Below are 24,401 nucleotides of genomic sequence, written 5' to 3'. Positions count from 1 at the left end.
GTATAATCTGCTAACAAACAAATGAAATAAAGAAATGTGTTTGCTTGTCAGAGCAGTTAGCGCCACATATGTACCATGCCATTGTGCCCTTCAATGTTATGTAGCAGTTCTTGCTCAGACTTATACAAAATTAAATAAATAAAAACAAATAAAATGAAACTTCAGGAAAACTTTTGTCAATGCATTCAAGCTAGTGATCCCTTCCAGAAGACTGTGTATTATGTGGGTCACACCCCCCCACCCCAAAAAACCCATCCCTTTAGATGACCAGTAACTCTTAACCAACTACATTTAAGGTCAGAGTTCATAATTTCCCCTTGGCAACACCACAGCAACATGTGACAGTGTCTAGACAGGTCATGATGCCCCACCACCACAGGCCAATCCCCCTGGCTCTTTCCGGAAGAAGGTGTCAGCAGCAGCCAAGTACAGGGTAAAGAGGGCAGGTCGGATCAGTGCCCTCCACCCTCCACTGATCAAAGCTGACGCTCCTCCGTGCCATAGCCCTGGTCAAAGGGGGCAGGGTCGGCCGATGAACTCTGCGTTTCTGTAATCTGGACGTGTCCAGACCCAATTGTCTCCTTTCACAGCCCAGAATGGACCCTTCCGGTGCCACTGATTACATTAGGGAGGAGAGGCTCTTTTCACAGGGGAAGTCCACACAAAAGGGGAGCTTCCGTGCCCCTCCACCATCTGGTCCCCAAAATAAGAGAAAAGGTCCCTGGAAGAGAATAAGCCTGGCGTGCCGCGCCTCCCTTTAATTAAAGGGATCCTATTTGAATAGATTGGATGGCTGGACAGATAAGCAAACATACAGTAAAGCCTCACACATTCAGCCCAGAGATTGGGACCCAATCTGCATCTACAAATAAAGCCAGTGCGGGCTATAACCATGTTGAAGGATTTATGCAAATATGTATTTTTGCTGCATAACCGCAGAAAACAACAACAATCAAAATGTGGCTATTGAGCACCATTCTTAAGCCATCTGTTAATAACCACACATTTTAATTCATAAATCATCGGGGGCGGGGGGGTGGGGGGGTGGGGGTGTATTACTTTGAATTGACAAATGGTGTAGAAAGGAGTGTTAATGTCAAAATGATCTCTAGTTGATCTGAAGGTGATAGTAACATGTTCATCAAAGCTCCTACCTCAGCAATGACAGGCCCATGTCTTTTCTTGGCCGGTGTGAGGGATTTGAAGGGCATCTCTCCGGACATGGTACAATACGAGAACAAGAGGATCCAACCGGCCAGTCATCCTTAAAGAGAGGAGGCCGCTCAATACCTTATCCATTGTATTCCCATTGGAGGAACGGACAGCCATCTTTGAAAAGACACTGGACAGAAACTGGTCTCTATATCTATCGTTAGAGAGGCAGAAAATTCTTGCAGGTTGCAATTATCTCAAGAGAACTCATCAAATGTTGTTGTCCATGACTAGAAAGAAAACAAATCCAGCCATTGAGGGACATTTTAGAAAACATGCCAATTACATAACTATCATCATCAGGCATCTACAGGCATCATGATAAGATTATACACAAGCAATATTTAGATAATGATTTTTTACATGGTCAAATAATCCTCCAGGTAGAACTGAGCGTGTGCCAAACAATAAGACTTTGAATCCATGATAATCAGTTCACCCTGAACTGTAATCACTTTTAATTACTTGTTTCTCTGAAAATGATACTTTAAGGCAAAACGGCATTGTGATATTGCTGTTATGATTTCATCTCGATTGTGTGTGTGTGTGTCTGTGTCTGTCTGCAGGGTGTGTCTGTCTGTCTGCAGGGTGTGTCTGTCTGTCTGCAGGGTAAGGGTGGGGTCTACAGATGGATGTCTGAGACTTACTCAGTTCACTTCGACTGTTTTGCGACAACTTGAGGGAGCGTGGCATGAAGAGGGCAGGTGTCTGCAGTCAAATGGAATATATAAGCACAGTCCCACTCCACAGTATTTTGGCTTCGTAATTAGCGTTTGTTCCATATGAATGTTTTCCGAGCAACAAATTATGTTATCGGGTCTTATGGTTCCCCATTACTTCTGGTAACAAACAAACTGAAAACAACTTCCAATCCTACAGAGACCTGCGAATGGCGTTCCAGGGAGGGACTCGAGTCACCGTGTGAAACGAACAAGAACAGACACGACACCTGGCATTTCTCAGCCAAAGTGTGCTGTTGCACACTGCTGAGCACACTGCTGAAACAGCCTGCTTAATTGTGCTAGTTGAAGGAGACTTGCAGAAATGGCAGTCTAATCTCCCCTTTTGTTTTCCCCAACAACATTTAAAAAACCTGGGGCTTTATTGACGAAACACATCTGAAAACTGCTTTTTTTTTTGTTACACACAATTTCAGATAAAAGTAACTCATAAAAACAGTGATAAAAGCTTTCTAGTTGAAATATGCTAAACTTCATCGTAGCCTGGTGTGACGCGAGTTGCCCATGCATAACAGCTACCCCAAAACATAGCTTGCGGTTTCCTTGGCATCACTGTTTGTACACAGTCCTGAAGTTAATGAAAGTGCCCAAAGTCTTCAACAATGAGCGCACTGAAGAAAAAAAACATGCAAAATGCTTAAAGGGGGAGTAAAGCTACTAGATGTTTCTGGAAATGGTTGAAATGGGGAAGCAAACATAAACTCCACATTAGACTCATCAAACTGCAGCATTCTACTGATATGAGCTTACACTATATTTGTTTCCTGGTTGATAAACCAGACTTCTTTGTAATATGCACAAGACTTGACGTGAACATAAACCCATCTTTAATTGTGCCCCTTGATTTGAGATGACAGTCACCCAAATATACTGCTCAGTCACAAATGTCACGGAACATTGCATGTTCACCACCAGACATTTGCATACTGTATGTGACACAAAATGTTATTGTAAGATCCCGTTAATATTGATAATTCCATGAAAATGATATTCGCTGTGTATTCATGTTGGAGGTTATGATTGTTTGACAAATGAGGGCCTATGTAAACAGTGAATATAATACGGTATTCATGCTTCCCCCATTTTTAAGTGACTCCTCAAAATCCAGCCAAAGACATCAACTCATTAAAAACTTTGTTTAAAGGGGAAGTTCAGTATTTTACAACTGGATGTTAAATGATTCATCACCATGAAAGTAGTCTACTGGCCAGGAGAAACTGTAATCCACGGTTCGGTTCGCTAAATAGCCTCTAGAAACTTCAGCTAACTTTAAGCCACCGCTAGCAAACAATCAATGGAAGTGATAGGGGCAACCGAGCAGTGTATTTTTGAAATGGTAAGTAATTAGCCCGCAGTTTACAGCTGTACAACAGTCCTTAAAATGGTGTTGTAGATGAAAGAGGTCAAGTCAAAACAAACGTTACCATTGAGGTCAATGAGGGATCCTGGAGGTCATGGTTGTAAGCCCTACTAAGAGCCTCAGATGACACAAACTGAACACAGCACTTTGTAAATGTCTATTTTTTTTTTACAACAGCAGGGTTTAAGCACACAAACATGAAAAATATCAATTTCACATTTGGTTTAGCGCTTTCACACTTTGTGTCACCGACACTCACGTTGGGCTGCGGAAGACAAAACAGCTCCTGGATAAGGATTGTGTTATTGCCTATCAATTAGGATCAAATGGGGATTAACCCACATGGCTGGTGGAGTGGGGGCAAGCGCTGAACCATCCCTGAATACCAGGGGTCACACCTCTGACTTCATTAGGCCTGACCTTTCCACACCATTGTGTGACAGGAGGAAAGACATGGTGCAGTCTGCATTTTCCCTTTCATTTTTACTTCTGTGGAGACAAATATATGAACCAGGCCGAAGGCATGCTAGCTCGCACTCAGTGAGATATGAAATCTACCCTAAAGGTCTCCTGACTGACGTGGATTTTCACGGTTTGCAGTAGGTGAGTCTTTACCCTCCAACCCCCACCCTCCCTGTACAATAAATAATGTATTCCACCTTTGAGAGAGGTGAGCTTTACTAATTAGTCATGGTAGCTATGAGGAACCGCGGGGTAGAGACTGGTTCTAACTCCACTGCCTGGGCGTCTTAATTCATGAAAGGTCACAGCGCTGAAGGAGAGAGAGTGCAGGTATTCCAGGTGAACAGAATGAGCCTCTAATCAAGAAAAAAACGCTAACACACCCTCGGGACGAAATCTTCCATGCGTACGAGGAAGCGTGCAGGAATGAATACTCCAGGATGGTCGATATCTTAACTATGCAGGTGATACGCTAGGCTATGTATTTCATTTCCTTTAGGGAGATAGTCATGAACTCTCAATTAACTCAGCTGACTAATGGTCAGCCAAGAAGTACAGGTAGTACAAGAAGCGCTCAACCAAATGTGTACTAAGATAAATGAGAAAGAGTGAAGCGAGAGAGGAATAAACAGTCCATTTCATTATTCTGCCAACTGCCAACTCCAGATATGAATACACTTCTCTAATGTCCCTCTTTCATTAAACACCTTCCATTTTTCCTCTGAACAAAGCAACAACAACGGGTTAGCATGGAAGCAACCCCTGCCCATCTATACCATTGGTCAATTCATCCCAAGAATACTCGAGAAAATAAGTAACCAGGGCAGCAGCATGGCATGAATGTGTAATACTGTATCTTACGATGAAAGTGATACATAATAGGAAAGGAAAATGTGTTTAACATGAGATGCCATCATCCCTGGACAAAAGTTTCCAGCCACGGTCTCTATTCAATCTGGACAACCTTCTGGAGAAAACATATGATTTCACGTGAAATGTTAAGATGTTTTGCACATGTAATGATATTTCACATGAAGTTTCACGTGATCACAATCTTCCACATGTGAAATCATGGTTTTGGAACACTTCATGTGAAATGCTATTTCATGTGGATATTTTTCACATGAGATTTCACAGGTGATGCCCTGCAAACAAAAATTAGTCGTTAGGATGTCTCCGGAACGTCACGCAGTCGCAGTGCTCTCAGCTTACATATTTTACACACATGATTATGTTGTGTACATTTATTATGATTAATTATTGTTCAACGTGTTCCTCAGCAGGGATTTGAACTCACAACCTCTTGGTTCACGGCATTCTGATCTTCCTGCTACGCCACCATGTCTGTGTCGATAAATGATTTCACCTGTATCCCTACACTTTGGACTTCAAAGTAAATCTCAGCTTTACAAAACTATTCAGGAGTAACATTAAAATATAATAATATGCCCCACCAACATTAAACTATACAGAAAACCCTGAAATTGCTGAAATAAGTCAATTAAATCAATGATGACAGAATAGTCAGATTACGTGATAACTAAAATAGCAGTGCAGAGGGAACCTACATTTTTATATATATTTTTCGGGTTATTTTACCCCCTTTATCTACCCAATTTCGATCTTGTCTCATCACTGCAACTCCCCAACGGGCTCGGGAGGCGAAGATCGAGTCAAGCGTCCTACGAAACATGACCCACCAAACCGCACTTCTTAACACCCACCCGCTTAACCCGGAAGCCAGCCACACCAATGTGTCAGAGGAAACACTGTTCAACTGACGACCGAGGTCAGCCTGCAGGCGGTCAGCCTGCAGGCACCCAACCTGCCACAAGGGTCTGTAGTGACGCCTCTAGCAATGCGATGCAGTGCCTTAGACCGCTGTGCCACTCGGGAGGCCCCTAGAGGGAACTCTTTTGCTAAATGCAGAGATTTATTATAGCTAATGACATTGTAGGGGCCTTCTGAGAACGCTACATGCTCTTTGGCCCAGCAGAAAGATCAGGGCAACCCAAATCCAGAGGTTGTGATTTCAAATCCCAGGTTGGGTCATATTGAAAAGCCTGCACTAAGTGATCACGTCAAATGGAATCAGATTGATTCTAGATGTTTACAGTATTTTATCTGAACAGCGTACCACTTTCATTAAAACCCCCATAGCATTTCATTACTTCCCTTACAAAAACAAACACGTGAAATATCAAATCAAATTTTATTTGTCACATGCGCCAAATACAACAGGTGTAGACCTTACAGTGAAATGGTTACTTACAAGCCCTTAACCAACAATGCAGTTTTGAGAAAATACCCCCCCAAAAAGATGAGAATAACTAACGATTAAAGAGCAACAGTAAATAACAGTAGTGGGTCTATATACAGGGGGTACTGGTACAGAGTCAATGTGCAGGGGCACCAGTGTTGAGGTAATTGAGGTAATATGTACATGTAGGTAGTTATTTAAGTGACTATGCATACATAATAACAGAGAGTAGCATCGGGGGGGGGGGGGGGGGGGTATTGCACATAGTCTGGGTAGCCATTTGATTAGCTGTTCAGGAGTCTTATGGCTTGGAGATAGAAGCTATTTAGGAGCCTCTTGGACCTAGACTTGGTGCTCCGGTACCACTTGCCTATGCGGTAGCAGAGAAGACAGTCTATGACTAGGGTGGCTGGAGTCTATGACACATTTTAGGGCCTTCCTCTGACACCGCCTGGTCCTGGATGGCCCGGGTGATGTACTGGGCCGTACACACTACCCTCTGTAGTGCCCTGCGGTCGGAGGCCGAGCAGTTGCCATACCAGGCAGTGATGTAACCCGTCAGGATGGTCTCGATGGTGCAGCTGTAAAACCTTTTGAGGTACTGAGGACCCATGCCAAATCCTTTGGAAAAATCTTTTGGCAAAATAGGTTTTGTTGTGCCCTGTTCACGACTGTCTTGGTGTGCTTGGACAATTTTAGTTTGTTGGTGATGTGGATGCAAAGGAACTTGAAGCTCTCAAACTGCTCCACTAAAGCCCCGTCGATGAGAATGGGGGCGTGCTCAGTCCTCCTTTTCCTGTAGTCCACAATCATCTCCTTTGTCTTGATCACGTTGAGGGAGAGGTTGTTGTCCTTGCACCACATGGTCAGGTCTCTGACCCCCTCCCAATAGGCTGTGTCATCGTTGTCGGTGATCAGGCCTACCACTGTTTTGTCATCAGCAAACTTAATGAGGGTGTTGGAGTCGTGCCTGGCCATGCAGTCATGAGTGAACAGGGAGTACAGGAGGGGAATGAGCACACACCCCTGAGGGGCCCCCGTGTTGAGGATCAGCATGGTGGATGTGTTGTTACCTACCCTTACCACCTGGGGGAGGCCCGTCAGGAAGTCCAGGATCCAGTTGCGGAGGGAGGTGTTTAGTACCAGGGTCCTTACCTTAATGTTGAGCTTTGCGTGCACTACGGGGTTGAACGCTGAGCTGTGGTCAATGAATAGCATTCTCACATAGGTGTTCCTTTTGTCCAGGTGTGAAAGGGCAGTGTGGAGTGCAATAGAGATGGCATCATCTGTGGATCTGTTGTTGCGGTATGCAAATTGGAGTGGGTCTAGGGTTTCTGGGAAAATGGTGTTGATGTGAGCCATGACCGGCCTTTCAAAGCATTTCATGGCTACAGATGTGAGTGCTACGGGTAGGTAGTCATTTAGGCAGGTTACTTTAGTGTTCTTGGGCACAGGGACTATTGTGGTCTGCTTGAAACATGTTGGTATTATAGACTCAGACAGGGAGAGGTTGAAAATGTCAGTGAAGACACTTGCCAGTTGGTCAGCTCATGCTCGGAGTATACGTCCTGGTAATCTGTCTGGCCCTGCGGCCTTGTGAATGTTGACCTGTTTAAAGGTCTTATTCACATCGGCTGAAGAGAGCGTGATCACACAGTCATCTGGAACAGCTGATGCTCTCATGCATGTTTCAGTGTTACTTGACTCGATGCGAGCATAGAAGTTATTTAGCTCGTCTGGTAGGCTTGTGTCACTGGACAGCTCTCCCTTTGTAGTCTGTAATAGTTTGCAGGCCCTGCCACATCCGATGAGCGTCGGAGCCGGTGTAGGACAATTCGATCTTAGTCCTGTATTGACGCTTTGCTTGTTTGATGGTTCGTCGGAGGGCATAGCGGGATTTCTTATCAGCTTCCGGGTTAGAGTCCTGCTTCTTGAAAGAGGCAGCTCTACCCTTTAGCTCATTGCGAATGTTGACTGTAATCCATGGCTTCTGGTTGGGGTATGTATATACGGTCACTGTGGGAATGACGTCCTCAATGCACTTATTGATAAAGCCAGTGACTAATGTGGTGCACTCCTCAATGCCACCGGAAGAAACATATTCCAGTCTGTGCTAGCAAAACAGTCCTGTAGTTTAGCATCTGCTTCACCTGACCACTTTTTTATAGACCGAGTCACTGGTATTTCCTGCTTTAATTTTTGCTTGTAAACAGGAATTAGGAGGATAGAGTTATGGTCAGATTTGCCAAATGGAGGGCGAGGAAGAGCTTTGTACGCGTCTCTATGTGTGGAGTAAAGGTGGTCTAGAATTCTTTTCCCTCTGGTTGCGCATTTAACATGCTGATAGATATTAGGTAAAACTGATTTAAGTTTCCCTGCATTAAAGTCCCCGGCCACTAGGAGCGCCGCCTCTGGGTGAGCTTTTTCCTGTTTGCTTATGGCGGTATACAGCTCATTGGGTGTGGCTTTAGTGCCAGCATTGGTCTGTGGTGGTATGTAGACAGCTACGAAAAATACAGATGAAAACTCTCTAGGTAGATAGTGTGGTCTACAGCTTATCATGAGATACACTACCTCAGGCGAGCAAAACCTTGAGACTTCCTTAGATATTGTGCACCAGCTGTTGTTTACATAAATGCATAGGCCCCCGCCCCATGTCTTACCAGAGGCTGCTGTTCTGTCCTGCTGATGGAGTGTATAACCCGCTGTATGTTCTTAATGTCGTCGTTCAACCATGATTCAGTTCGTCCCACACAAGGCACCCTGATCTCTGTCCGCGAAACCTCTGTTTCCTTCTCCAGCGAATAACGGGGACCTGGGCCTGGTCGGGTGTCTGTATTACATCCCTACCGTCCGACTCATTGAAGAAGAACTCTTCGTCCAGTCTGAGGTGAGCAATCGCAGTTCTGATGTCCAGAAGCTCTTTTCAGTCATAAGAGACGGTAGTAGTAACATTATGTACAAAACAAGTTACGAACAACGCGAAAAAACAAACAAAATAGCATGGTTGGTTAAGAGCCGACAGAGCCCTCCAGTGCCCTTCCGGCGCCATGTTGCATTTTCATATGTGAAATAGACATGTGAAAATCGAATCTGCACTTTCACTTAAAAAACATTCAAATGTTATCATGTGTAGTTTCATTGCATCACATGTTGCTTTTCCATGTTGTCACATTAAATTCACATAAGATCACATGGGATCATTTGAAATGAATGTGTTTTTTCTGTAAGGGCAGTCTTCAAGGCTAGGGGTTGCAGTCAGAAGTCAGACGTTGCTCACCCACCCCTACCGTTTTTTCACAAGTGTTATGGAGAGTTTTATAGACGAGTAAACCCCATGTAAAAGGCAGTGGCTGAAGGAGTTGCAGTCAAATGAAAACAGGGGAAATTGCTGGAGCTGTCATTGTTACGCAGCTGGGTGGAAAAGAACATGCTGTGTATGCACATCCTAAAACCAGCAGCTGCACCTAGAACGGTGGAACATGGGAAATCACTTAGCATTCAGACTGAGCACCGCAGTCAATATCTGAAACAAACCATTCACTTGGTTACCATTCAAAATAAACAGCTCCCCAAAAGAAACAAGCAGTCCACTTGACATGCTCACAGAGCCATTCGCCTACTATATGTTCAAAACTTTACTTCCATTAGTACACCCTTTGAAAAAACGGCTTCCAAAATGGTTCTTTGGCTGTTCCTATAGGAGAACCCTTTTTGTTTCCAAGCTATAAACAGTTTTTGGTTCCAGGTAGAACCCTTCTGTGGAAAGGGTCCTACAGTACCCAAAATGGTTCTACCTGGAAACAAATGGGTTCTACTCTGGAACCAACAAGGGTTCTTCAAAGGGTTCTCCTATGGGGACACCCGAAGAACCCTTTTAGGTTCTAGATAGCACCTTTTTTTCTAAGAGTGTAATCTGATGTTTACTCCATGTTTTCATTGGCATTGATATTTTTTGTCCAGCTAATCTTTCCTGTCTGATGATCCCTTCGTTTGTGAGAGGAAAGCCAATCCTCGTCAAGGTAGGCTTTATGGCTGAGAAGGATCCTGGTACACACATACCAGACTTGAAAGGATGAGTAGCATGAAATGTGTACTGTACTGTACAAACATGATACAACATTATTACAATGTCTTCATTACAATGTCAGAAGGAACATTGAGTAACAAAATGTGCTACATATCAAGACTTTAAAAATGGATAGTTCACTCAAATGACAAAAATACATATTGGTTTCCTTACCATGTGAGCAGTCTATGGACAAGACCACAATTACTTACTTTGGTTTTGTTTACCTGACCAGTGTCTCCAAATGCTTACTTTTTAGCATCCCCCCCACCAAATAAAGTAATTATCCCTGATTTGGACATGAAACACAAACAAATGCTAATATAAGGTCAGGGAATATGTCTCTTCTTCATACCCATAGCCCTATATGGATAGCCCTTTAGACAACAGTAAAGACAAAGTTACTGTTCACTCTGGATTAGAGTATCTGCTAAATGGTAGCTAGGTTGTTATCTTAAACTACAAAACACATTTTCTTATATCGAAACAAACACACTTTCGACTCTTGCAGCTGCCTAGAAGGTACATGTGTTTTTTTTTTACACAACCAACCTTGTCATAAATTACTTAGAACCTCAGAGTACTCATAATAATAAGAGTATCACAAAATAAAGTACTAATATTCCTCAGCAGAATTAACTTTGAACTAAGCAGCCTTTATTCTATGTACTATGCGTGTACGGTACAAAAATATATATTTTCACAATTTTTACGAAAGCTCAGTCATGCAGTGCCTTGTTTAAAACTTTGGGAGATCTTCATGTTTTTGGTTGTTATGTAATACTTCAGCCACAACCATCAATGTAAAAGGATCTATAATGCCTGCTGGGGTCATTACCAAATAGAAAATGTAGATGAATCTAATCCCATGTGTTCCAAACCCCAATGTACCCGAGGAATCTCACTGCAGAAAACTCAGCTCAACTGTGCTGGGCTTCGCTTTGTCTCACCCTGAAGGTCAAGAAGTCTGAGAGAACAGTGAAAATCCAGGACTATAGTGCAGACAACCTGACATTAAGCTAAAGCTTGATTCTCCTACTCCACCACCAGCCCTCAAAGCTCCCCCAACACGCCTCTCCACACCACAACACACACACAAACCCACAGTCCTCTTTCACTCTTTCTACCTTTGTGACGAGGGAGTAGCATGGCAGCTCAACGCGTCACTGACAGACATTCTTGTGTTATGTGGTATAGAAACATAGTTCGGCCTTCACAAAAGTTTTTTTTTTTACAGTAGACCAAGACCAGCATTCAGAGAGTGAAAGTAAGAGACACCAGTCATCTATGCCCCACAATTCAAAAGATTAAGTCACTCGTCATACGTGGAGTTTGTAGCTACAGTTTTTACTATATGGGAACATGTTAAATACTTTCAACTAGACTATACACAGGACAGAGAGAGACATTTCAATGTAAGGACATTTACAGTTGATGAGTATTTTCTTCCTCACTTATACGTTTCTTTAAAACCTGATAATTCTTTGATTGTTCAAAAGTATGTTGACAAATAGTATATAGAAAACGTATTACAAGTGAATGTGAATTCACGCAATTAAAAAATTATGTGGGCAAGTATAAAACATCAAATATTATTCCAAAACATAATGAACTCGAAGGCCAACACCATAAAGTCTTATCAGTTTAAAGGTTTAGTTGCGAATGTCCACTTCAGGGGGTGAGTTTATTTGTTAATTCATTCCTCATGTAACATCCATTCTATTATAGTATAATAATTGATTGAAACGTTAGTTGAAAGTTACCTTTATTGCAAAAGAATATTCATAATATACCCATATATACCGTTTGGGTTTGCAGTAATGATGGGTGTACAATCGCAATAAATATTTCAATGGGTTACACAAAATGAACGCTAAAATATACAATATTAGACCTCAAACCATTTACAGTACAAAATGGTTTTGTAGCCTTTGTTTAAAAACCAGCCAAATAACGACGTGAAATTGCAAAAACAAACAACAACAAAAATACAAAGACATTAAATTGTCACGTAACGTCATTCTATCATATTTTACAATAATCAGTCAATATTATACAATGTGGTATGTATCCTTATTTGTGTAAATCTAATTTGATTGCAATTCTTCAAGTTCACGAAAAAGTGAATAATATATTTGTTTGCAAATCTACGATTTTATTTTGTCTTTTTTATATGTATTATATAAGCACCATCTGATAATATTTGATACTAAAAATAACACGACTTGGTACGTTTTGAAATGAGGTCATATATAGGCCTACATATTTCCCACTATCTGTATTTATCAAGGTTACATTTTTATTTTAGGACAAAACAACAGATAACCAGTTAAAATGAACCTGAAAACTGAAAACTATATATATTTTTTATATTGTGAAATGTTTTTATTTCACATAAACATTTATTTTACATATTTAAAAAAATATATATCATAGGACATGTTGGATCGCGGTCAAATGTAAGATAATATACAGTCTCTGCTGAGAACAGTCAACTATTTTATTTTATTTTATTTGACAACTGGATAATGTCGTATGATACAATTTTATGCAGATTGACGGGAAACCGTCTTTTAGTACAAATCGCCCTGATTCCTATACGCGCTGCATTTTCAATTAGCCTGTTCCAGTAGCTACACTGGAGCGCAAACTCTTTCCCCTTCGCTAGCATAAAATGGAGGCTGCTGGCCTTGAGATTTCAACAGCTAAGACCAGCAAAGAGTACAGCTGTGCAAAGACTCATGATCTTGTGCAGCCATGGGGGACGAGGAAAGTGGGCCCATATTCTGGCAGGCTGCCAGGAGACCCCTTAAAATACAGCAAAGGCCTTGAGCCTTGATTCAAAAATATGCCAGACCAATGTCAAAGGAAACGCCCTGTTTCCAGAGTGCAGCGTCATTACGTAGTCAGGAATAGGAAAAACAACCAGCCATTTAGAAAGCAGCATTGGCTGGTGTCGCTGTTGTGTGGTGCACTGCTCAAAGATGAAATTACCGAACTTAACCTAAAGTAATATATTGTATGAGCACAGAGATACCCCAAGACATGTTTAGATAAAATATCAAACGGCTTTACATGAAAGATGAACCCCCATTCTCTCTGGGAAGTTCCATGATGCTAGACCATAAATTGTGACTTCGGCCACTAGAGTGAGGCAAGCAAAAGGGAACCAATAGCAGAGTAGTAAAATTGTTCTGAGCTATACGCCAGTATTTTTTCCCCAGCTAAAAGCCTCTGGCGAAAAGTTATCCGACTTCAGATCCACATTTCTGTATTATCTTATGAAGAGATCAAGAATCTGAGTTTATTAGAAAAAATTGCTGAAAATGAGTGGACTGCAGTGCTGAGTGCAATGTGCCATTTCTCAGCGTCATATCAGATTTGACGATGCAAGCTACTACTCAGTTTCTGTTAATATTAGTCCGTGCAGCAAACTCATGTTCCCCCAAGGCGATAACACTTTCTCTCTTTACCCAAAACCTTACAGCATTCCTAGCATTTCTCTTCTCTCCTTGCAACATGCTCAAATGTGCTTTAGCGAAAAACAGGTCAACAAGAATCTTACCATCATCCCTGGAAAAGTGTCATCACTACAGACATGGGGGGGTTATCGACAGGGTTCAAGGTGTCATAAGGGCCCCTGTAAACAAAGACAACAAACATCTAAATATGCTGCTAACATGAAAAACAAAATAATAATCCATGCTTGATATAGGATTAAGGACAGAGCCTGTTTTAAGTGCCACTGACATGCTCTTAAGCATTATAACTGCATAATGTACCGGTCTGCTTTCAGTAAAGTGCAACCGGAAAAAATGAAAACAATTTGAGAGCCATAATTACAGGTCAGGTTAGGGACACACCTGAAAAGATCAAAGGAGCTGGCATGTTTAAGCGTGGCTGCACACTTCCCAAGTTAGGCTACATTGAAAACAATCTAAAACCTTTCAAAAACCATTAAGGAGTATGATGAGGGCTCAGTGAGGACAAGGTCTGACAGCAGATACACAAAGCAAGCTTTAACAGGTGATAATTAAGTGATCTGTCTAGGCCGGTCAGTGATAAGAGTCACAGATAAACATCACAGAGCCACCGAGCGGAAATAACATGTACTGTCAGACTGCACCCAGAGGGCCGTTGAACAGCACCCAAAGTGCCCTTGCATCTATCAGCATCTCTCTGATTAGGCCTGTCTAAAGAAGAGCTCTAGTGGTCTACTACTGTACATCTAGTGGTCTACTACTGTACATCATTAACTAGGCATTAGAACTCATTCGGATCATTTGTGGTTTTTGTAGTTTTTACTGTATTAAATGTAGGCTATGAAATCTTGTGTCCATTAAGCACATTTGGCACGTCAAAGAGTCTGCATCGAAGACTTGTCTATTACTTGCATTGGTTATGTCAAACCATAATGGCATGAGTCATTTTGAGCCATGAGGAAAATTGTGATGGGTGTGCCGGTGAGTTCTCAATGTTCCAGGCTGCCCTGCTCATTTTCGGAACTTTTTCATTCCCTTCTACTGTGACGACGAGAGGCGTGAGACTGAATACTATGGATATTTTGGCTGAAACAAAACCAGACACTGAGATAACTCATATCATATGCATATCAAAAACAGGGGTGATGTGGGAATAATATTGGATAACAATGCCCAGAAAAATTGTTTACATAACCAAAAAGAAGTTTCGGTGCAATGAAAGCTCACTTTAGATTTAGCAGTACCAAATAAATCAATGATTTCTCTAATCTAACGCGGATAACCGCACTGTGTGTTATACTATTCTGTCCAAGATTTGTCTCATCACATTCATCAACTAGCCAAAGAATCAATAGGCGATGGGACATAACAATGCTTTGAGACTTCAACAGCCGCCATCTTGCCCTGTCAGACCAGACTAGTGCCTTCATACAACTACAAGACAAAGCAAAGGTGTCTATTTCACATGCAAAGATTCATCTCTGACTGAGGCAAAAAAAATAAAAAAGGATAGAGAACTTTTGTATCTAAAGACAATTTCTTAGAAGTTAATTGTATGTGTAATGGAAAAATCTACCATGTAAATGTTTCAGGCTACACAATTTATTTTGTGTCTTATTACAACCATTTTGAATGGCTTCTCTTCAACAAAAATGCAAGTAATTCTAGTGTCCTATGCCAAATCCAGTGAATGACCAGTAATCAACCACCTTTGTGAGGTGCAGTAGACTAAAAGACAAATAAACCTACTGCCTGAGACTTATGACGTTTTGGTTCATCTTCAGGGCTACATGGCCCTCCCTAACCTGAAGTAACAACTTGTTACCTATATACCTTGACTGTGTGAATAAAGAAAAGTCCTAACTGTTACTCATGTTTTGACACAGTTCCAACTTCCAATCCATGATTAAGGTCTCTTTGACCAATAGATATAATTTACTTTTTGGGTTAGGCGCTATCCTGCCTTACCTAAACAGGTAGACGCCATTTTTTTACCATACCTCTTATTTACTTTTCAACCAGAACCAACCTTTCAAATAATTGCTCCATTGAAATGCCACGTTACGCTTAAACTTCAGCTGATAGGCTTCTTTTCAGAACCCGAAGAAGATCATACCTGCGGGGGAAGAGCACACTAGAAAACAAATGTGCCTACGTGTAAACTATTTTTCTACGTGCCAACAACGGCTCTTGTGGTCATATACACACGCTCAGTGCAGCTACACTAAATTAATTCAAATTAATTCAAAGTTGAAAATGGTTCGTCATCCAAAAACAACAAATGACTAATATGCTAGTTTGGCGTAACATTAAGGTATATCACACCGATAACATTTTCAAAAAAGCTATCATCATCCTCTGAAGATGCTCAACAGGTACGCGCCACTCTCGTGAGGTGCTCAAAGGGTTATTAAGAATAACGGTATTCACGAGAGCAAAGATGCGTTGCCTGCGCACATTCACAAAGTAGGCTACAGGACGAAGAATGAGGGATAGATAGGCTACATATTCCCAAAAGCAACAATTGCGTATGTCTGTACAGAGCATCATTCACATCACACAACGCATGCAGCGTTATATCAACGAATTAACAGCAATGACGTCAATTTAACAGCATGTAATGTTGGTTACTTTTATGTTACAATAACACATTCCCAATCTTTATCATAATAACATAGACATGTTTAACAGCAATGAATAACAGCATTTAGTAAGCTTATATAAAATAGTATCGCGATATACAGACGGTAGTCTTACCTGTGCATAATGAATTGTCTGATGATAAACATTGGAAAACTTTCAAAGCATGAGCCTAAATATTGATTTGTATTGCGTCGTAATTCAATCACTAGCATTGTTGAGTGACTGTAAATTCCCATTTCGAATTCATGATTTCTTATCAATTTACATAGCTAGAGCCTTAACTCCATCTCCAATTTTATCAGTTTCAGACAGACTCCAGACAGTCTCAGAGCAGTTACGTTTCTGTCTGTGTTGCGCGTTCACGACCCGCGCAAAAATCAGCAACATTTCAGACTGACAGCCAGAGAGCCAATGGGATTGTGAATCTGAACCTGGCATCCAATGACAAAAGGCCATAGTGAAAATCCTGGTGCCCGCGTGCTGGGGGTGAAAATTAATCAATAGTCTGGGAATTTGAAAATAGCATGAATGTAAAAACTGCCAAAGCACTTTGCCCATCTATTGTTTAATAAAGTGTATTGTAGATTTGTCAATGTAGTGCACCTATACAGAAGGAATCCACAACTGTTAGATTTATGTAGGCGTAATGCAAATGTTATATGCAATAATTCAGTCAGCAGACAGACCCATTTTTCTCAAAACAGTTATGAATTCTGTAACATAGTTTCACACAAAGCTTATCATGAAGGTTAACGTTTTAGTATTGACAAACCCAATAGAGGGTGTCCTGGAACATCCTGACCCTGACATATTGATTTTATTTGTTTTTGTGTTTGTAGAAGCTGTTTGGCTCCTAACAATTGCCTGATGCTGTGATGGTTTTGTGATATGTGTGGCCCAATGTGTAAGTAACATCTATTCAAAGTCACAGGTTCTAGGCCCATTTATAGGGAAACAGTCAAAGGCAGACATAAAAAACATATTGACACAAATTACTTATATCCAGTGATTATACATACACTAGATGACTGACGGCACGGGGGGCGCTGTTTTGAAGGGACCGCACCTCCATTTTGGTACTCTCCCACCATTGTTAAAAAAAAGTTTGGAAGCTATAGAAATGCATTTATTAAAGTTGGAATCCATTGCGTTGAAACTGCCAAGTCCGTTTGCGATGTTACAACAATAAAGTCATTCCTTGACACAACGAACACTGTTTTATTCCCTCTGACATCATTGCACGCACGATAGAATAGCAGAGTATGTACTACGACTTTGTTTTATTACGTTGCTGGATAATCAGCTCATCCTTTTCAAAAACAAAACAAAAACTGTAACAAATGCGCCTGGATCGACCATTGGCTCTATTTCACATTTCGCATATCCCATCTTTAATGTCTACATTCGTTTTTGCCAGGGATATTCTATTACAGACACCTTAAAGAATACGTATAAATTATATGTGAGCTAAACACACAAATAAAAATTAATATAATTTTTTTCTCTCCCTTTAAGTAGATATTTTTATATAGTACTAATCTTACTGTCCCCCCTACAACAACAAAAATACTTATATACATGTAATTTTGTCCTTGATTTTAATTTAAAAACTGTAGAATTGCATTAATTCCTATGGAGGACTACTCCTTCTGAGGATTACCAATATGGCTGACTTGTGTCTTCAAAGCCCCTCATTGGCCAATACATAGCATCAGCAATCCAGGGTTTATACACTGAGTGCACAAAATATTAGGAACACCTGTACTTTCCATTACATAGACTGACCAGGTGAATCCAGGTGAAGCTATGATCCCTTATTTATGTCACTTGTTAAATCCACTTCAATCATTGTAGATGAAGGGGAGGAGACCGGTTAAAGAAGGATTTTTAAGATGAGCAATGTCGGAGTGGCATTGACTAGAATACAGTAGAATACAGTATATACAGTGGCTTGCGAAAGTATTCACCCCCTTAGCATTTTTCCTATTTTGTTGACTTACAACCTGGAATTAAAATAGATTTTTTGGGGGGGTTGTATCATTTGATTTACACAACATGCCTACCACTTTGAAGATACAACATATTTTTACTGTGAAACAAACAAGAAATAAGACAAAAAAACAGAAAACTTGAGCGTGTATAACTATTCACCCCCCCCCAAAGTCAATACTTTGTAGAGCCACCTTTTGCAGCAATTACAGCTGCAAGTCTCTTGGGGCATGTCTCTATCAGCTTGGCAAATCTAGCCACTGGGATTTTTGCCCATTCTTCAAGGCAATACTGCTCCAGCTCCTTCAAGCTCCTTCAAGTTGGATGGGTTCTGTACAGCAATCTTTAAGGCATACCACATATTCTCAATTTGATTGAGGTCTGGGCTTTGACTAGGCCACTCCAAGACATTTAAATGTTTCCCCTTAAACTACTCAAGTGTTGCTTTAGCAGTATGCTTAGGGTCATTGTCCTGCTGGAAAGTGAACCTCTGTCACAGTTTCAAATCTCTGAAAGACTGAAACAGGTTTCCCGCAAGAATTTCCCTGTATTTAGAGTCATCCATCATTCCTTCAATTCTGACCAGTTTCCCAGTCCCTGCCGATGAAAAACATTCCCACGGCATGATGCTGCCACCACCATGCTTCACTGTGGGGATGATGTTCTCGGAGTGATGAAAGGTGTTGGGTTTGCGCCAGACATAGCATTTTCCTTGATGGCCAAAAAGCTCAATTTTAGTCTCATCTGAGTACCTTCCTCCATATGTTTGGGGAGTCTCCCACATGACTTTTGGCGAAAACCAAATGTGTTTGCTTATTTTTTTCTTTAAGCAATGGCTTTTTCTGGCCACTCTTCCATAAAGTCCAGCTCTGTGGAGTGTATGGTTTAAAGTGGTCCTATGGACAGATACTCCAATCTCCGCTGTAGAGCTTTGCAGCTCCTTCAGGGTTATCTTTGGTCTCTTTGATGCCTCTCTGATTAATGCCCTCCTTGCCTGGTCCATGAGTTTTGGTGGGCGGCCCTCTCTTGGCAGGTTTGTTGTGGTCCCATATTCTTTCCCTTTTTTAATAATGGATTTAATGGTGCTCTGTGGGATGTTCAAAGTTTCTGATATTTTTTATAACTCAACTTTGATCTGTACTTCTCCAAAACTTTGTCCCTGACCTGTTTGGAGAGCTCTTTGGTCTTCATGGTGCCACTTGCTTGGTGGTGCCCCTTGCTTAGTGGTGTTGCAGACTCTGGGGCCTTTCAGAGCAGGTGTATATATACTGAGATCATGTGACAGATCATGTGACACTTAGATTGCACACAGGTGGACTTTATTTAACTAATTATGTGACTTCCGAAGGTAATTGTTTGCACCAGATCTTATTTAGGGGCTTCATAGCAAAGTGGGTGAATACATATGCACACATCACTTTTCTGTTTTTTTATTTTCTTGAATTTTATAAAACAAGTTTTTTTTGTCATTTCACTTCACCAATTTGGACTATTTTGTGTATGTCCATTACATGAAATCCAAATAAAAATCAATTAAAATTACAGGTTGTAATGCAACAAAATAGGAAAAACACCAAGGGGGATGAGTACTTTTGCAAGGCACTGTACATATGAAATGAGTTAAACAGTATGTAAACATTATTAAAGTGGCCAGTGATTCCATGTCTATGCATATAGGGCAGCAGCCTCTAAGGTGGAGAGTTGAGTAACCGGGTGGTAGCCGGCTAGTGACCGTGACTATGTTCAGGGTGAGGTACTAGGTGGAGGCTGGCTAGTAATGGCTATTTAACAGTCTGATGGCCTTGAGATAGAAGCTGTTTTTCAGTCTCTCGGTCCCAGCTTTGATACACCTGTACTGACATCGCCTTCTGGATGATAGCGGGGTGAACAGACCGTGGCTCAGGTGGTTGATGTCCTTGATGGTATTTTTGTCCTTCCTGTGACATGGGGTGCTGTAGGTGTCCTGGAGGCCAGGCTGTGTGCCCGCGGTGATGCGTTGGGCAGAACACACCATCCTCTGGAGAGCCCTGCGGTTGCGGGCGGTGCATTTGCCATACCAGACGGTTATACAGCCAGACAGGATGCTCTCAATAGTGCATCTGTAAACGCTTGTGAGGGTGTTAGCATCCTGAGGGTTTCTTCAGCCTCCTGAAGTTGAAGAGCCACTGTTGCCACTTCTTCTTCACCACCTGGGGGTGGCTCGTCAGGAAGTCCAGGACCCAGTTGCACAGAGCGGGGTTCAGACCCAGGGCCCCGAGCTTAATGATGAGCTTGGATGGTACTATGGTGTTGAATGCTGAGCTGTAGTCAATGAACAGCATTCTTACATAGGTATTCCTCTTGCCCAGAAGGGATAGGGCAGTGTGCAGTAAAATGGTGATTGCATCGTCTGTGGATCTATTGGGGCGGTATGCAAATTGAAGTGGGTCTAGGGTGCCTGGTAAGGTGGAGGTGATCCTTAACTAGCCTCTCAAAGCACTTCATGATGACAGAAGTGAGTGCTACGGGGTGACAGTCATTTAGTTCAGTTCCTTTGCTTTCTTGGTTACAGGAACAATGGTGAACATCTTGAAGCAATTGGGGACAACATTTTGAAGTGCCTTTGAACTGAGTATGGTAGTAGGTGCCAGGCACACCGGTTTCAGTGTGTCAAGAACTGCAACGCTGCTGGGTTTTTCACGCTCAACAGTTTCCTGTGTGTCAAGAATGTTCCACCACCCAAAGGACATACAGCCAGCTTGACACAACTGTGGGAAGCATTGGAGTAAACATGGGCCAGCATCCGTGTGGAAAGCTTTTGACACCTTGTAGAGTCCATGCCTCGACGAATTGAGGCGGTTTTGAGGGCAAAGGGGGGTGCAACTCAATATTAAGAAGGTGTTCCTAATGTTTTGTACACTCAGTGTATACACCATAATTTGCTTAGATCTGTTACTTCCACTGGAAGTCTCTCACTTCCTACAGTACTAGGCTGCAGTGCTTTCAGACCTCAGTAGTTGCTGACCAAGATCATGTTTGACCAAAAATGCACATAAGGGAGGTCAGATTCACTGTGCTTGGACCCCCATCTGACACTCTAAACACATGAAACCAACTGAAAACAAAATACATTATTGCAGTGCCATAATTTCACACAATCATTTGAATACTTTAAACAAATAAGCACTGATACAAATAAATAAACACTGTATCTCAGCGAAATAGACTTGCACAGCACAGACTACACATGACCATGACCTTGAGGGACAAAAGCTCTCACCTTCCACAAGTCTAAGGGGTGGTTTTATACACTTTTACATATTCATCACAACTTGGGGTCCCCTGGGAAACAAGGACCAAAATGAAGGACCTATCCTGTCACGTAGGCCTACATTACAATTTGATTGTATTTTTCAGGGGATCAGAGTAGACGGTGTGTAGAACACAGAACTATAATGAGATTAAATTTCTATGGTATAGATATGTCCCACTGTATGCTTTTTATTTTAAAGGGCTTATGTGTGTGTGTTATCTCACACAACTCAATAGAGGAATGTTCTGTTACAACGAATCCTTTCATTTACATGTCTCTTTGCAATGCTATTGGGCTTTCTCAGGATGGTTTATATTATTTTGACAATGATTAGTTCTTTGTAGATACAAATGGCTTACATACAAAAACAAAGAAGATGAGGCTGTGGCTTTGTCAAGTGGGTCTACACAAGGCATATGGGCAGGTTTGTTGTGGGAAGAACTTTTGTCCGTTAACTGAAGAGGATAAATTCTTGTCGCCTCAGGCTTTCCACCCTTTAAATTGCATTGTTATGGAAAACCACTGGATTGGGAAAAGAGCACAGAATCATTCAGGGCACCGTAATAGAATGTGACAGCTATCCTCAGAACTTGTTATTGGAAATAACCCCCAAATTCTTGGAAAAAAGAATCAGGATCGCGAGATAATGATATACAACCTCTCAGCATCTTAAAAGCAGCTGTTCAGTTGTTAATATTTCATAAGATGGTATCCCAATTATGAATATCAATATGCATAGCAATAATATTGATCATCATAAGAAAAACAGGGTAAAACATGTAATGATTGGAGCATGATGAAAGTACTTATTAGTTAAATAATTGTATTATTAACTGAAATGTGTATATATAGGCTATCTATCATCTTTTCAAGTCATGTTTTTACAGCAGGATCTTTACCATATTTGGTAAATGTTACTACTGACGGCTAATGTTGTTCTGTGTTCATTGGACACCCTGAAAGTTATTTTCTTATTTACTGTATAACAACCTTATCCTTGATGACAACCATCAATAGTTCAATTGTTCACTGCTTGAGGATTTCCTTTTGTACTTGCATGCATAAAGACTTTATTTACAGATATGTTTCCAGAAATGTGTGTCAGAAGGTAAGCCTACCTTCCAAACATCAAAATAAATGGCATGCAATGCTAAGGAAAATTACATAGTAATTGAGAAATAGGGAAAATATTGTATATTTGATCAATTCACAACTCCATAAGAAACCAGGAAAATATTCACCAGCTTAACATCTTATCCTCCCAATCCTCACAGTCCATTAGGATTCACAGACTGTCAGTTACCAGGAAAGTCCCTTTACACCTTCTGAAATTAAAAATCTCATGGCTGATCCCCTCCATCGCTCTGGCTTTCAGATATTGACCTTGTGGTGCTACAAAATGGCTTCTTCCTCACTGCAGGATCCCATAATGAGCCAATACAATGAGGCTTCACTTCACTGCTCACCTCTCTTTGGTGTCTCTAGGGGTCTTTGTTGACGTTTGTCAGCCAAAGAAGAATTTGGGGGTTAGACTTTACCAGTAGCTCCAAAGTCTGGCTGTAGAGTCTGAGAGACAACTGCTTGGATTCCTACTTCAGAGCTTAATGGACTCCAGACTTTAGAATGGACACCAGAAAAAAAAATGCTATGCCAAAACCTTTGTTACGTTAACTGGAAAGGCTTTGGTCCCCCCCCCACCCCCAAAAAATCTAAGGAGGGACTTGAATAACTTTAATAAGATTAACTCCAGTTCTGGAATTGCATAATGACTAGATCTAAACGTAAATATGAATTTGTTGATCTTAAAACATCAAGTAGAATACAAAAGATTTACATCGGTCATGTTTACACCAGTCAGTTTCTGGCCTAAAGAATAGATCTGAGAGTGATTGATAACCTCAAGTTATTCCCTAGTCCTTTGTTAAGGATAGTTCACTTTTTTATTCACAATCCACTGTGACATCATTGTGACACGCCCATTATCCACAAATGATTTTTGTGACATTTCCCCTCTGTTAATTCCTATAGCTGCCAGTGAGACTGATAAGCGTCGTCCGTTTCCTATCCAAGTCACAATCCCAGAGGATGGTCTCTATGAAGAACGGGATAAATTGGCCCAGTATGTGTGACAAATAACTGACATTGTATAGCTATGTATTGTATATTTCATGTTATCACCTACTCTTATTGAGAAAATATGTATACTTTCATAGTTTTATGCAGTGGTGGAAAAAGTACACAATTCGCACTACTTGAGCAAAAGTAAAGATACCTAGAAAATGACTCAAGTAAAAGTCACCCAGTAGAATACTACTTTAGTAAAAGTCTTCAAGCTGGTTTTAAATATACTTAAGTATCAAAAGTAAAAGAAAATGCTATAAATCATTTCTAATTCCTTATATTAAGCAAACCAGAAAGCACAATGTTTATTTATTTATTTACAGATAGCCATAGGCACACTCCAACACTCAGACATAATTTACAAACAAAGCATGTGTTTAGTGAGTCCACCAAATCAGAGGCAGTATGCATGACCACTTGTTCTCTTGATAAGTGAAGTAAAAGTGGAGTAAAAGTAGAAGTTGTCAAAAATATAAATAGCAAAGTAAAGTACAGATACCTCCAAAAAATGACTTAAGGAGTACTCCAAACTATTTTTACTCAGTTTCTTTACTCCACTGGTTCCATGCAATATGTAAAAATATAATTAGATATCATGCATACTTGTTGTTGAGTCTCATGCACTACAGAGAGAAGTTGACCAAAAGAGCAGATCTAGGATCAGTTTATTATCATATATCCAACATTGATTTGATAAATATTAGGTAATATAATCTGACTTCGAATCAGGTTTAAAGGAAACATTTATGCTTTCCCAGAATGCATCAGCGC

At 41.0% G+C, this 24,401-nt stretch overlaps 1 long non-coding RNA gene across 2 annotated transcripts in view; it reads right to left on the bottom strand.

Annotated features, from left to right (window-relative positions):
• LOC139583537 (uncharacterized) overlaps positions 1-16,567 on the bottom strand; it is a 45,434-nt gene extending 28,867 nt beyond the window's left edge. For both annotated transcript variants that reach the window (XR_011676569.1, XR_011676568.1), the window contains exons 1-3: positions 16,343-16,567; positions 15,615-15,701; positions 13,669-13,743 (exon numbers count right to left, since the gene is read on the bottom strand). This is a non-coding gene — a long non-coding RNA (uncharacterized lncRNA). The remainder of the gene's footprint in view (positions 1-13,668; positions 13,744-15,614; positions 15,702-16,342) is intronic.
• Between the last annotated feature and the right edge of the window lie 7,834 nt (positions 16,568-24,401).

The sequence above is a fragment of the Salvelinus alpinus genome, chromosome 8 (genome assembly GCF_045679555.1).
Source record: "Salvelinus alpinus chromosome 8, SLU_Salpinus.1, whole genome shotgun sequence".
NCBI lineage: Eukaryota > Metazoa > Chordata > Actinopteri > Salmoniformes > Salmonidae > Salvelinus > Salvelinus alpinus.
The sequence above is the reverse complement of the archived record's forward strand: the minus strand, read 5'-3'. Positions and strand labels throughout refer to the sequence as shown.